Below are 15,236 nucleotides of genomic sequence, written 5' to 3' on the forward strand. Positions count from 1 at the left end.
GGTCTCCTGCCCAGACTAGAGTGCAGTGGTGTGGTCTCAGCTTACTGCAATCTCCACCTCCCAGATTCAAGCAATTCTCCTGCCTCAGCCTCCCTAGTAGCTGGGATTAGAGGCATGAGCCACCATGCTCAGCTAATTTTTTTGTATTTTTAGTAGAGACAGGTTCTCACCATATTGGCCAGGCTGGTCTCAAACTGCTGGCCTTGTAATCTGCCCACCTCAGCCTCCCAAAGTGCTGGGACTACAGGTGTGAGCCACCGTGCCCAGTCTATATTTTTATATTGTATAATAATATATTTTACATTTATTATGCATTTCTTAGATATAACATTTCTACATGTGTGCAAATTACTTGTTTGTAATTATCTGTTACATATTTTATATTTGTTATATTTGTTGTACTCTTTTATGCAGTTATACAATGTTTATTGTATAAATGGCCATTTACAATATTTTTATATATTATTTTTTCTTTTTTTTCCTTTTGTGGTTCTATGAGAAAACATGTTATTTCTAAATTTGATATGCATCACCATATATTAGTTTACAGTTTGTATGGTATGTTTCTATGTCTGGTACATAAGCTATTACACTTTAAGCATGTCATTGACTGTAGTGTACAGTGCCTAGGAAGCTGTGTGAACCTTCCTGATGCTGGGCTTGCACTGTACATATTGTAACATTTAGGTTTTTTTGAGATGGGGCCTTGCTCTGTTACCCAGGCTGGGGTGCAATGGCCCACCCAGCTCAGCTCACTGCAACCTCTGTCCCCCTGGCTCAAGTGATTCCTTTGCCTCTGTCTCCCTAGTAGCTGGGATTACAGCCGTCTGCTACCAAGGCCAGCTAATTTTTCTATTTTTAGTAGAGACAGGGCTTTGATGTGTTGCCCAGGCTGGTCTCGAACTTCTGAACTCAAGTGATTCTTCTGCCTCGGCCTCCCAAAGTGCTGGGATTACAGCAACTGTGCTGGGCGCACGTTTAGAATCTTTATAGGCCGTGACAAATGCCCCTATGAAGTGCGCGCGCAATATGTGCTAAGCGCTTTTCACCCTCCACATTTAATCCTTAAGCCACTTTGGTCATTCATGTTCCAATTTTACCAAGGGAGAAGCCGAGGTCGCAGGGGCCAGGTAAACCTCCCGGACCACAGCCGAATAGCCCTGGGTAGATTCAAGGCGGGCGTTCACACCCTCACTGCGCCAGGGCCTCCGGGTTCCTCTTGGTCCTTCGTCCCTGTGGTCACAGGGGATAGTCAGGTCGCCAAGATCGGCGGGACCGGGGCTGTCCAGCATGTCCAGAGTACCGGGGGACACGAGGCCTCCCCTGGGGAGCCCACCCCGCCTGTCCTGCCCGCAGCCGGGTTGTTCCGGGAGTGCGACCAGGACACCGGGAGCAGGGGTGTGCATGGTCCCTACCTACCCAAATATGGAAGTCATACTCTGGGGCAGAGACTGAAGACGGAGACAGGGAGAGCGACAGAGAAGTGTTGGGGGGAAATACAGGGAGAGACTCCAGAAGCGGGGAGACCCCCGGGACACCGAAACAGAGAGGCAGAGCCCGCAGGGCGCGGAGGACAGGAGTATGCGGGGCCAGGGCCGGGGTGCGCAGCTCCCAGACACCCCGCGCCACTCAGGCTAAACTCGCCAGCGAGGACCGACACCTCCCGGTCACCGCGCGCTTCCAGACGCTCCAGGAAGCTTTGCACCGCATCCAGGCTGCGGCTCATGGCGCTGCGGGCCAGCCGGGTCTAGCCCGGCCGCTGCGCTCCACGACCACAGCGAGTGTGGACTCCGCGGGAGGCGGAGGCCAGCGGCTGAGCCTCCGCCCTGGCCTCGGCAGCCAATGGAAGGGCGCAGCGACGGGGAAGGCGACCCGGCCAGGGTGTTCTGAGTCCGCGCAGCCCCGCTCCTGGCGATCCGGGCGTTCCAGCCGGTGTGGTGGGAGCCCTTGGTCCTCACGGGCTGCGGGAGCAGAGCCCAGCTCCGGGGCTTTCCTTTTCTGTGTGGCTGCTGCGCCCACAGGTGGGACTGCACAGTTTCAAAACCACTCCCTCCGACTTGGACCCGCCCCCAGTCAGGGATCCGCTCTAGGGGCCGATGTCCGGGGGCCGATATCCGGGTGCCGGCTCTGGGTGGAAAGGCGCGCGGTCTCGCCGGGTCCTCCCGCCAGTCTCATGGGAGCCAGGCCACGCGGAGTCCGAGCTGAGGCGGGCGGCAGTCGTGGGTGGAGATGATCGCCGAGATCAGACTAGTTTTCCTGCTGGGGGACCCCGGGTCGGGGGCGGCCGGCGCTGTGCGCTCCAACCCCGCCCTAGGGAGGCCGGGGCTGAGGCAACAGCGCCGTGGAAAAGGCCAACTGGCAGCCGGGTCTTCTCTGCGTACTTCCCGAGGAATCTGTGGTTGCTCCTTTTCCCGTATGGGCTGGGCGGCGACGGGGCACCCGGGTCAGTCCTGTGTGAGCATCTTCACCTGCATAAGCCTGCTAGGAAACAGAACTGATGCAGTGGGAGTTGTTTCTGGGGAACGAATAGCTTCTCTTTTTTGCCTGCCAGGGCACTCCCATTTGTGGAGACATCAGAGGAGAACTGCTGTGCCAGCTTCTGGGGTCACCGAAGGGAGGCTGGAGAGAATGGACTGGGACCTGCGGTCCTACAACTACCGGCCTAGATTAGTCCCCTTCTCACCGAGGTTGGAAGAATTAAGACGGGTGTCACCAAAAGGGGCGTCAGGTAGGGGTAGAAAGGTAGGTTTCAGGTCATTGAGGGGTGGAAAGGTAGGACTGTGGCCTGGATGTGTGCCTGAGTCACTGAATGGGAATAATGTCAGGGGGTCAGTTTAATTCACTTGGGGTAATCAGAGTATTATTTGAGGGCACACGTTTTTCCTTTGTTTTTGAGATAGAATTTCGTTCTTGTTACTCAGGCTGGAGTGCAATGGCGTGATCTAAGCTCATCACAACCTCCACCTCCTGGGTTCAGGCAATTCTCCTGCCTCAGCCTCCTGAGAAGCTGAGACTACAGGCATGCGTTAAGAGCAAACTATCTTAAAGGGCAATGTAGGAAGTAATTTTGCCTTTACCAGCTCTGCCCCAGATTCTTCACAGTGTGGCTGTGTCCTAATGAAACTTTATGTACAAAGAAATGAGAATGTCATGTAATTTTCATGTGTCATGACTTATTCTAGTGTTTGCGTGTCTGTGTGTGTGTCCTGCAGGCTGTTGTTTGCTGACCTTGGCTTAAGTGATAGAGAAATCAAAGTTGGAGATCACTAGCTAGGGCGGTTTCATTTATTGTGTGGTCACAAGGGGTCTCTATGAAATCCATGTTCATCATTTATCAGTTTCATCTTTGAGCATTCTAAGGGAAGTGAGTAGGGATTGTTTAGGATGGTAGTGATAGGGAATTCATTAGAAGTCAGTCAGGGTCCCTTGGATGTTCATGGGGACTGTCAGTCATTGGGTGGCCCAGTGAATACTTGGGACGAGAAGTGAAAGTAATTGGGCTATTGGGATTTGCAGTGTAACTGAAGGGTCAGAAGAGATAGGGAAGTCATGGAGACCTTCTGCTCAGTTCACAATTGTGACTCTCAGTGTAATCACTGAGGTTTTTTGGGTGGTCAGGGAGTTCCAGGGAGGTAGAAAACAGAAGTCTCAGTGAGCTTTCAGAAAAGAAAGACTTTTCTGGGGAAGTTATAAAGGCTGAGCCCCTGAGCACTCATGGTTGTGAAGAATGGTCATTAAGGGCTAGCAGATACCAGAGCACATGGGATGGTGGTGGTCATAGATGCCACTGGAGGTCAATGGCCACTGAAGACTGGCAGTAGTGAGGGGTAAATGAACCATCCATGGTTCTAAGTAGGGGACAAGGAGGCTGACTCAGTGACTAGAGTCTCTGCCTGGCTAGCTGAGGTTCTTCTCTCTAACTAGGGGGTGGAAACTCCTTCCATCTGATCTGGGAGGGGGTATATCTGTCCAGCTAGCTTGACGGTTTATCTATTCAGCTGGCTGGCAGAATCTCTGTCCAGCAGCAGGGATCCTGCTGAGGGTCTGTTCCCATAGGCTAAGGTCTGTCTCTCTAGCTGAAGTTGTAGTTGACTGGGTGGTCAGGGTGTTCTCTCCTCTGGAGTAATATCTCTTTGTCCATTTTGGGGAAGCAGCTTGTCCTTGAGGGATTCTGATGTTTGTCTGGCTTGGAGGGACTAGCTGTCTCTCTGACCACAGGTCTGTTTGACTGGGGGTCTTCCCATCTGTCAATCTGTGTTTGTCTGTCCAGGTGGGAGTGTTTTCCTGGGCATCTGTCTATCTGGAATCTGTCTGGGCAGGTGTGTGTGTGTGTGTGTGTGTGTGTGTGTATGTGTGTGTGTTTGGTGGTTTGTGTACTACAGGATCTGAGTGACTAGCCACATGCTGCCCTGTGACCTGTGAACATTAAGTGGCTGAGGTTGTGGTCTGTCATTTTTACTTCCAGCTGCCATAACTGTCTTTCTGCTCTCATGTTTAGCTTCACTCCAAGCACCCCCCTTGTTGTTTTCTTTTGAGACGAAGTCTTGCTCTTGTTCCCCAGACTGGGGGCAATGGTGGTGGTCATGGATGTCATTGGAGGTCAATGTCCACCAAAGACTGGGTGGTACCTGGCCTTTGGCAGCAGTTAGGGGTAAATGGGCATGTTGGATCACTGCAACCTCTGCCTTCTAACTTCAACCCATTCTCCTGCCTTAGCCTTCCAAGTAGCTGGGATTACAGGCACCTGCCACCACACCCACCTAATTTTTATATTTTTAGTAGAGACGGGGTTTCATCATGTTGGTTAGCCTGGTCTTGAACTCCTGACCTCAGGTGATCCACCAGCCTCAGCCTCCCAAAGTGCTGGGATTACAGGTGTGAGCCACCATGCCCAGCACCCCTCCTTGTTGTTTAACACCCCTGCCCTCCTGACATCTGACTGTCCCTCATGTCTCTCCAAACATCCAGATTCTTAGATTGCCCTCTGTTCAGCTCAGTTTAGGTGTGGGGGATGGGAGGACCCCACAACCTCCAGAGGCCCTGGCCCACCCCAGCTCTTCTGTCCTGGAGGACATCTAGTTGTGTCCTTGCAATGAGAGTCGCTGCTCCTGGTGGCCCTCCTGTTCATTCTGCCAGCAGCAGTCTCGCACAGTGGGAGCAGCTGGCACTGCTGCAGAGCCCCCAAACATGCTGCATGCCAAAGCCCACATGCCACATGCCAGTCTGTCAGTGTGGCCACACAGGCCACTCCACAGAGCCAATGGGACGGGGTGCTGGAAGATGCACAGGGACACGCAAACAAGGCTGTGAGTTCAGCCTGCGCTGAGGCTGCATAGGGAAAAGAAACTATAGTGGAGACATCTGGCAGACGACCCTTCTCCCTGGAGGCTCCTGGGAACTCCATAGAGACTGCTGGCATCACCAGGGTATGATTCTTCTCCAGCTTCATTTTTGCTTAGTTTAAAAAGGTCAGAAGACTGGAACCGAAATGTTTAAGTTAGAATTTTGGCACCATGACTCAGTGTGACCTTGGGTGAGTCACTGAATTTCTCTGTGTCTCAATTCCCTCCTCTGTAGTATGGGAACAATAATAGTCTCTCTTCTTGTTGCCTTATTGTGAGAATTTAAGGAAATCATTGTACATAAAGCATGTAGATAGAACAGCCCTTGACTTGCAGTAAACACTTGCTGCCACCCACCTCCTCACTCCCTCCTCTAAGTTAAAACAAAAGTTGGGGTGGGGGCCATACATCTGAAAACATTTTCCCATCGCTTCATTCTGTTAAAAACCTTCAAGCTGGGCGAGCTGTACTGTTGGCCTATCCACAAGTCTGGCATTTAGTAAACAGGAAAAAGGCACCCTCTTCAGTGCAAGAGGAAGCTTGTGGCAGCGTCCCCCTCCTGTCCCTGAGAGCTGTAAGGCCTCTAGGACACCTTTGTTCCTGTCTTATTTAACTCTCCTCAGGTGTGCCAGGTTTCAGTGTTCTGAATCAGAGACTCCTCCTGGTCACTCCCTGGGAAAGGGTCAGCAGCTCAGAGCTGGGTAAACACAGGCCCAGGAGAAAGCCACCCTTCCTTTTTTCAGCCCTCCCAGCAAACCCTACAATCTCCAGCTTTCTGTGGCGGCTGATCTGCTGCCCACGGGACTGCCCTGCAATTCTGCTTCAGAAAGTAGGAAAAACCATTGGGAATAGAGGTGAAAGTCCTGTTCTCCATTTTTAAAATGCTCGTACCAACTTTTCCCCCACCTCGACAGGGCAGAGCCTGGGTACCTGCACTGCCCAGAGCAGGCCCCTGATATGCCCCTAGAGGAAATAAACTCAGGCAGACAAGTGCTCCAACAGCAACAGCATTCACGGACTTCTGTGACTGACAGGCCTGGTCAGGCTGCTTCCTCCACAACTGGCAGTTTCTACACGTGATGCCAGCCCAGGCTCAGCACGTTTCCTTTGTATGAGGTGCTTTGTTTAGAAAAGACCAACTGGCCATGTTATTTTCAACAGATGCTGGTTGGGGCCCTGATCACACAGCCCATGTATCATGGCTGAGTGCAGTTCCCAGGACACCCAAAGGGATGAATAGATCCATGGGCACAGCTTCTGCCCCTCAGTTATAACACCAGAGAGAAATGAGTGTGTGTACACAACTCTGGAAGAAGTCCTGTAACAAGAGGCACCCTCACTTCTGCTGCTGACCAGGGTGTTTGGAAGTCCTAGGCAATGCAAGGTGGCAAGGAGAAAGGAGGAGGGAGGAGCCCATTAGAAATGCTGATTGGCTTATGCCATAACCAGCTACAAAGTTCTAGAAACTTTCATGAAAACCGGTGAGGAATTACAAGAAAATTTAATAAGGTAGCTAGTTAAAATACACTAAGTAGGCTAGGTGTGGTGACTCAGAACAGTAATCCCAGCACTCTGGGAGGCAAAGGTGGTAGGATCATGAGATCAAGAAATCAAGACCATCCTGGACAACATAGTGAAACCCTGACTGTATTAAAAATACAAAAATTAGCTGGCCATAGTGGTGCACACCCAGCTACTCAGGAGGCTGAGGCAGGAGAATGGCTTGAACCTGGGAGGCAGAGGTTGCAGTGAGCTGAGACTGTGCCACTGCACTCCAGCCTGGGCAACAGAGGGAGACTCCATTTCAGAAAAGAGAAAAAAAATACACGACTTTCATACATAATTTTAATGAATTTGAAGCTATAATGTGAAAAACTTTCACATTAATTTCTTGAGAAACAGGCACCTAGTTTGCACACCTAATAAATGAATGCAGTTAAGCAATAATACTGCCTACTGACATCATAAAAACAACTCCCAGACAGGCAGCAAGACTCCTAATGAAAGAACACAACATCCCCATCAAGTATTCCTGCTAAAAATATTTGAATGTATATCTGATTGAGCCTCTAGATCTCAGTGTTAATTCAGAGGAAACAGCACACAAAAATGTTAAATGACACCACAGTGTTAAGATCAGCAGCATCCAGACTGTGAAAGGTCTATTAAGACACACCAGCTCTCCATGGTCAAGAAGTGGATAAGATGTTCACCCACTGACATTATAGTAAAGAACCTCCCTCCTCCCTGAGTGCCCAGTGCACCAGCAAGGTGTCTAGCCTTCCAGATATGATGAGGCACATACATGCAAGCGCAGGGCCCTCCCTCCTGCCTCTTCTGCACACTGACAGCGCATTACACATGGCATTTCACACCATGCTACTTTTTTCTTTGTTTTTTTTTTTTTTGAGATGGAGTCTTGCTCTGTCACCAGGCTGAAGTGCAGTGGCACAATCTCGGCTCACTGCAACCTCCACCTCCTGGGTTCAGGCAATTCTTCTACCTCAGCCTCCTGAGTGGCTGGGACTACAGCTGTGCACCACCATGCCCAGCTATTTCTTTTTTATTTTTAGTAGAGATGGGATTTCACCATGTAGGCCAGGATGGTCTCAATCTCTTGACCTTGTGATCCGCCCACCTCGGTCTGCTACTTTTTATTTAACATCTATCTTAAGAAGCTTCTCAATGGCTGCATCTACAGAATGGGAAAAACTGTTTGCAAACCGTGTATCTGATAAAGGATTGCTATATGTCTCAGTTTGGGCTGCTGTAACAAAATACCAGAGTGGGCAGCTTAAACAACAGCCATTTATTTCTCACAGCTCTGGAGGCTGGGAAGACCAAGATGGTGGCCCCAGCAGATTCTGTATCTGGTAAGGGGGGCTTCCTGATTCACATATGGCCACCTCTAACTGTGTCCTCACATGACAGGAGGGGCACAAGAGCTCCCCGGGGCCTCTTTTATAAGGGCACTAATCCTATGCACAAGGGCAGAGTCCTCATGACCTAATCATCTCCCTCAACTGTCGACCTTAGGAATGAGATTTCAATATATAAATTTTCGGGGAAAACAAACATTCAAGCCACAGCAGTAACCAAAATATATAAGGGACTCAAGTCAAGTATGCAAACATGCTCAATATCGCTGTTAGGGAAATGCAAACAAAACCGCAATAAGAGATCACCTCTTACCTGGCAGGAAGGCTATTAGTAAAAAGCAAAAGGTAACAAATGTTGGCAAGGCTACAGAGAAATGGGAAGCCTAGAAAACTGTTGGTGGGAATAGAAATTAGTATGGCCTTCATGGAAAACAGTATGGAAGTTCCTCAAAAAACTAACAATAGAACTACCATTTGATGCAGCAATCTCACTCTGGGAATACACATAAAAAGGAGATGAGGCTGGGCGTGGTGGCTCAAGCCTGTAATGCCAGCACTTTGGGAGGCCAAGACAAGCAGATCGCGAAGTCAAGAGATCGAGACCATCCTGGCCAACATGGTGAAACACCGTCTCTACTAAAAATACAAAAATTAGCTGGGTGTGGTGGCATGTGCCTGTAGTCCCAGCTATTTGGGAGGCTGAGGCAGGAGAACTGCTTGAACCTGGGAGGCAGAGATGGCAGTGAGCCAAGACTGTGCCACTGCACTTCAGCCTGGTACCTGGCAACAGAATGAGACTCTGTCTCAAAATAAGAAATAAAAAAAGGAGATCAAATCATTATCCTGAAGAGATAGCTATACTCCCATGTTTGTCAAAGCATTTTCCACAACGGCCAAACTATGAAAATGATCTCAGTGTTTGTTAATGGATGTAGAGGTAACAAAATGTGGTATATATATTTTTCACAAAGAAAGAAATCTTGTAATTTGCAATAACATGGAGGAACCTGGAAGGCATCATGTTAGCAGAAATAAGCCAGATGCAGAAGGACAAATACCACATGATGCCACTTACATGAGGAATCGAAAATAGTTAAACTCCTAGAAGCTGAGTAGAATGGTGGTTGCCAGGGGCTAGGGAGAGGAAAATGGGGAGATACTGGTGAAAGGGTACATAGTTTGTTATATAAAGTAAGTCCATCCTGGAGTGTGACACAGTGCCTACTATACTTACTAATACTGTTAGCTATACTTAACGCTTTGATAAAGATATATTTTATGTGCGGTGTTCTTATCACAAAATAACACAGAATAATCATCCTCGTCATCATAATAGGCGAGAGAAAACTGTGGAGGTCATGGATGTTTATGGCAGATTGTGGTGATTTCAGGAGTGTATTATACCCCAAACTCGTCAAGTGGCATACAATATGCACAGCTTTTTCCATGTTTCAGAAAAAGCTATGTCAGCAGCTGCAGTACCTGGCTCTGTGGTGCACCCGAATTTTTGCAGTTGCAGCCCTGCCGATGGGCATCTAGGATGTTTTTTTTTTTTTTTTGCTGCTACAAATAAAGGTCACCCCTGTACCCCCAAGAGAGTGCCCATTGGACATTCCTAGAAGTCTGTCTCCTGAATCAAGGACTAGTGTATAGGATTACTTTTAGGGCTACTCAAAAATTCCCTCTGAAGTTCTGTACCTATTACAACCTCATCTTTATACCTTTACCAACCTTATTTAGACTTTTTCATCCTTGCCAATTAGAGAGAGAGAAACACAGTTTCATGCTAAAAACTTCCTGGTAGTTCAAAAGGCTTAGATGTGTGCATCTCTTTGGATCTGAAATTCCACTTCTAGGAATGTTGACTGCAGCCCACTAGTGCTGTGCTTTAATTTTTACTTTTTTGGGGTTTAAGTAACAATATATTCTCACTACAAAAACTTTGAAATACACAGAGGTAGAACACACTCCATCCTCCCTTGGCTTACCACTTAGTGGCTTCCAACCACCATTACGGTTGGCAGGGCTCCACTGGGAACTTCTTGAGTATTTTAAATAATTAGAAACAAAAATATTAAATATCAAATAAAAATTAAATCCTTAATTATCTCCTTTTAATTTACTATTATGAAAACTTTAAAATACACATAGGGATAGAAACAACCTTCCTGTATGAGTCACCTGAGTCTGACAGTATTTTGCTTCAGCTACTTTCCACCAATCTGCAGAAGCATTTTCAAGCAAGTAACAAGCTGATACTTCACGCCCAAATACTTCAGTATATGTCTCTAAAAATGGAAGATTTTCTAACGTAAACCACAGTAAAGCCATAATATTATGCAACAATATTCACAGTCCTTCCTCAAATTTTTTATAGTCCCCATTCATTCATGGAGGATAAGTTCCAAGATCCTCCAAGGATGCCTGAAACTGCAGATAGCAGCAATCCCCATATACAGCTTTTTTTTGTACATAAATACCTATGGTAAAGTTCAATTTATAAATGAGGCACAGGAAGAGATTAACAGTAATAGAGTAGAACAATTCTAACAATATGGTGTAATAAGTGACTTAAATAGGGTCTCTTTCTCCAAGTATCCTGTTGTATTGTACTCACCCTTTCTCTTTTTGTGGGTATACAGCACATATGGCCACTGAAGGTGGTTATGCAGATAAATGGTAAGGCAGATAAGAGCCTGTGAATGTGACATTTGGAAAAAGGGTCTTTGTGGAGGTAATCAAGTTCAGAATCTTGAAATAGAGTTTATTCTGGATTATCCCACAGCCCTACATCCAGTGAGAAGAGTCTGTTAGGAGACACACAGAGGTGATCTGGCAGATGGAAGAGGAGGCAGAACACGAAGGCAAAAGTCCAAGATGTGGGATCAAACCCATAAGTAGATCACAGACTTTGGCCTCCAGAATTGTGAGAATCATTTTCTGTTGTTTAAGCCACACAGTCTGGGGTAACTGATTGCAGCCACAGGCAACACAGGACATATAATTCTACTTTTGTATGTATCTTGAAATGTTCACAATTCACAGAAAACCTAATGGCACATTTGTTACAGGTGAAGTGAGATGTTAAGATTGTGACAGCGTGGGGTAAGGTGGGGAGGGGGCATCACAAGGCGATTGGCCATTCTGGCAGCGTGTGCTCCTTGGCAACCAATAGACTGGATACAGAATGTCATCACGTGGCTTATGACTGCAGCTTTACCACCACCCCTGTGCAGAATGCAGTTCTGAGATGCTGAACCGCTAAAACAATCATAATTGACAGCTTGAAACAGTTAATGAACTGGAGGTTGCTTGTTGGCTCTTTCCCAAGTTAACTTTAAAACTACTCTTCCCTTAACCAAAATGGTTGCTGTACAGCTTCGCCTATCTTCCATCGTCACAGGAGTAGCCCAACTTCTGTGATTCCGCAGTTTCTGGAAGCGACTCAGAACCACCTGTAACCCTATGTGACAGTCCAGCTGGCTGATCCACCTAGGGGCTACTTGGAGAAACCCATTGATCTGTTGCTCCCGTAATGCTTCTCTAAGGCCGCTTGCCCTTAAACGAGCAGAACGGGACGCCTCAGTGCGGCAGGCATCAGGGTCCCCGGCTGGGAACGCTCCTTGAGAACATGCCAATTGGCTGTCTGACAAACTGGTGGCGTTGATTAGGGGACTAGGACGAAGGTGGCTCCAGACAGAAATGTGTCGCAATGGCGGCACCTGACCTGTGAGTGGAGCTTCTTGGGGACCTGGAGGCGATGGGAAGGGAGCCCTGGTGGAGCAGGTAGGTGGCTGGGTGGGCAGGAGGGCACACAGTCATAAACTGAGTCTCACTGCTCTTCTCTCTCTGCAGGGCTGGCTCTCGCTGGCCAAGGCTTGCTACATGATGGGCACCAAGTCGGTGAGGCCCCTGCAGTATGCTTCCCACATGGAACCCCAGGTCTGCCTCCACACCAGGTGTGGAAGTTGACATGCTGGGCAGGAGGGCGGGTTTGCTTCAGGCCCAGGCTCCCAGAGTTCCATCCTCCCTTCTTGTCCTTCAGCTAGGCCCAGGAGGGATTCCAGAAGTTCAAGGTGGTGAGAGCTGGTGTCCACACCTCAGAGGAGGTGGGGCCTGGCCAAGCAGGTGAGCCCCAACCTCCTTCTGCAGCACCCCTTCTCAGTGTCAAAGGCAAAGTGCAAATATTTGAGGTGATAATTTTCATTAGGTTTTTGTGAAGAAGAGAGCACACCAGAGATGAAGAACAGAATATTCATCTATGTGCTTAGCTAGTTTCAGAGAGACAAACTTCTAATCCCAGTTAATGATTCGTGAGACAAAGAAGGGGGGACTTGGAGGGTCTGTGACTGGCCTATCAGCATGTTCAGGTACAGCGGGTAAGGTCAGTGTGTGGCCTTGTCACAGGAAAACAGGGTCACCCATGTGTCTCACAGGAGTCACAAGAAAGAGTGAACAGTCTCATCTGAATCACAAAGGGAAGGGCTGTGCTTTGTGGTAAGCTGATTCCTGGAATCTAGAACCATGAGCTCAGCTCAAGCTCAGCGTTGTCACCAAGATGATAAAGGCAGGGAGTAAGAAAGATCCCAACCTCTTTCAGCCTTTCTTTCCTCAGCTCTGTGCAGGCACAAGGGCCCCACTAAGACCCCAGAGCTGCAGTCTGCTGAGGCCCCTCATGGATCCCCTGAACTGGTTTGGAATCCTGGTTCCTCACAGTCTACACCAGACTCAAGCAAGGTTCTGAGATGGTGAGTGCACCCTGCCATTTGGCTGTGTGGCCCTGGGCTAAATTCAGATCCTTTATCCACAGGAAGCACGTGCGCACTGCTGCCATGGCTGCAGTTAATCTCTGAAAGTCTTTGCAGGTTTTTTTTTTCATTGCAAACTTCTGTTGTATACCTATTGTTTTTTTCCAAAAAGCATTTACTGGCTGTTGGCTGCATTCAGGTTTATGCTAGCTTCAGGGGTTATACAGCAGGGAACAAAAAGAAAAACACCTTCCATGTAATGTTTAGGAACAGAGAGAGGCAATGTACAAATAAGTAAGTAGGCTCTTAACGTAAGTCAGGCTGTGAAAATTGTTACAAAAAACACAGAATGGAGTGGGACAGGGGAGGTTCCTCTGAGGAGGTGAATGAAAAGCTCTGTGGGTGATTTTGGGCAACAGTGCTCTAGATGGAGGGGTCAGTCACGATGAAAGCCTTGAAGCCAGATAGATCTGGTATGTGCCGCAACCAGTCGGCTAGAGTGGAGTCAGGTGATGTAGGCCTTGATGAAGACTTCGGGAGCTACAGGGAGGGCCTGAGCAGAGGACAGTATAACTGGATGCACAGGGTCACAGGAATCGTTGGGTGCTGAGTGGGGACACAGAAAAGAGGGAGGAATCAGTGGTCAGGAAGCAGCCAGTGTGAAAACCAGGCAGAGTCACCAGAGGAGGGGGTAAGTGGTGGTAACCTGCACAAGTTTTAAGAGTAGAAGCCCCAGAATTTACTGACAGCTAAGATGGAAGTAAGGGAAGGAAAGGAGAGTCCAGGAGAGCCAGTGGTCTCCACCCCAGAACCCCTGTGAGAACGAAACAACCCTTACCTGCTGTGGGCAGCTAAAGACGTGGTGGAAGGCAGGAGTCAATGTGCTCTGTGTACTATACAGCGACGCCCTACTGGACAGTCTGAGTGGCCACTTGGGCACATAAATCTATAGTCTTGGAGAGGCCTGGGCTGGAGAGAAATTTGGGAGTCCACTGCATAGCACTGTTGTTTAAATTTTAAAGATGTTGAGACAAACACTGATTCAAAGCTGAGATTGGATGATCAGAAGAGGGCCTGGGGAGTATGGATGGGAGGTGGGGGAGAGGATGGGAGAAGCCAGTCAAGGAAACTAAGGAGCAACACTCAGGGGGCAGGTGTCATGGAGGCCAAGAAGAGAAAGTGTTTCCTGGAGTAGTGGTCAGCCCTGCTGCTGAACAGGAGGCTGAAGACTGAAGGCTGCCCAGAGGCCTGGGCAGCAGCTGTTCCAGTAGAGATATCAGGCATAAGCCACCCAGAGGTGGACCCAGCATGTGGACCACTCTTGGGGCAAAGAAAGTAAGTGGAGGGAGAGCAGGTGAGGGCAGCAAGGGGCTGTAATAATGGGGGCATGGAGGAAATGAGGGCATGAGATGCTATTACTCTCTGAATTTTTAGTTCCTGGTGGGTGATATAATGGGTTCAGGAAGTCTGAGGTGACATTTTATCAAAGACCTGAAGGGGGTGTAATGCTATGGAGGTTCTGAAGCAGCCAGTGCAGAGCTGTACCTGGAATGTTTTGGACAAGTGTGGGGATCAGAGAGGCCTGGAGACTTTCTAGTTTCCTTTGATGTCCAGATTCTCCTGGGTCATGTCTTACACCACAGATGCCATGGTGACCTTTCTTCCTTTCCTCCAGGCCTGCAGCTGGCTGCAGACATAGCCAGCCTCCAGAACCACATCGACTGGGGTCAAAACCAGCTCTGGGGACTCCAAGAGAAACTCAACCAGCTCGAGCCTGGTGCTGCCTGACATGCTTGATCTCAGGCCTTCTGTTTTCACAAATAACTCTTGCCCCTACCCCATGCCAGATAATACCCCCTCCATCCCCCTGCTTTTCACCTTTTCATCTTCTGGCAGGGTCTAAGCCAGAAAGTGAAAATGACCTGGCCTAGAATTTTAAGGAAACTAGAGGAAGAAAACTAAGTTTTTAAAATCCTGCCTCTGTCTTACCATAAGAAGTTTGAAGAGGCAAACTAATTTTGAAAGCCACTACACTTTGAAACAATTCTGAGGTCTGGGTGCCTATAGGACACAATCACATGGGCAGGTACATGTTAGTCAACAATTGGAATTGCCTGTTGAATCACTCAGCTGTGTGTTCATGGCTGGATGATAGGACACTGTGAGAAGAGAGGTGAGAGAGGACAGAAAGTAACGCTTCCTGTTTACTACACCCTCCAGATTGACTTTCCAGGAGGAGAAAACCATATTCAGCTGAAGGATAAGGG

General features: G+C 48.4%; 2 pseudogenes; one reads left to right on the forward strand and one right to left on the reverse strand.

The window, feature by feature from the left end:
• The window catches only part of LOC118150882 (tyrosine-protein phosphatase non-receptor type 18-like), a 95,353-nt pseudogene extending 93,627 nt beyond the window's left edge, over positions 1-1,726 (reverse strand).
• A 3,787-nt stretch (positions 1,727-5,513) lies between these two features.
• LOC144581300 (vacuolar ATPase assembly protein VMA22-like) lies at positions 5,514-14,757 on the forward strand (annotated as a pseudogene).
• Positions 14,758-15,236: the final 479 nt, after the last annotated feature.

This window comes from Callithrix jacchus, chromosome Y (genome assembly GCF_049354715.1).
Source record: "Callithrix jacchus isolate 240 chromosome Y, calJac240_pri, whole genome shotgun sequence".
Classification (NCBI taxonomy): domain Eukaryota; kingdom Metazoa; phylum Chordata; class Mammalia; order Primates; family Cebidae; genus Callithrix; species Callithrix jacchus.